A 221-nucleotide genomic window follows, 5' to 3' on the forward strand; every position below is an offset into this window, starting at 1 on the left:
AACTATGGAGCTATGAGGGAGGAGCTGGCTAAAGTGCAATGGTGCAATACCTTAGTAGGGATGACAATGGAGGAACAATGGCAGATGTTTCTGTGTATAATACAAAAGATGCAGGATCAGTTCATTCCAAAAAGGAAGAAAGATCCTAGGAGGAGGCATGGGTGGCCGTGGCTGACGAGGGAAGTTAAGAAACACATAAAGTTAAAAGAGAAAAAGTATAA

General features: G+C 42.1%; 1 protein-coding gene across 1 annotated transcript in view; it reads right to left on the reverse strand.

Moving 5' to 3' along the window:
- LOC122544029 (serine/threonine-protein kinase MRCK gamma-like) overlaps window positions 1–221 on the reverse strand; it is a 16,445-nt gene that overhangs the window by 12,729 nt on the left and 3,495 nt on the right. The gene's annotated exons all lie outside the window — the stretch shown is intronic.

This window comes from Chiloscyllium plagiosum, chromosome 45 (genome assembly GCF_004010195.1).
Source record: "Chiloscyllium plagiosum isolate BGI_BamShark_2017 chromosome 45, ASM401019v2, whole genome shotgun sequence".
In the NCBI taxonomy this organism is placed as follows: domain Eukaryota; kingdom Metazoa; phylum Chordata; class Chondrichthyes; order Orectolobiformes; family Hemiscylliidae; genus Chiloscyllium; species Chiloscyllium plagiosum.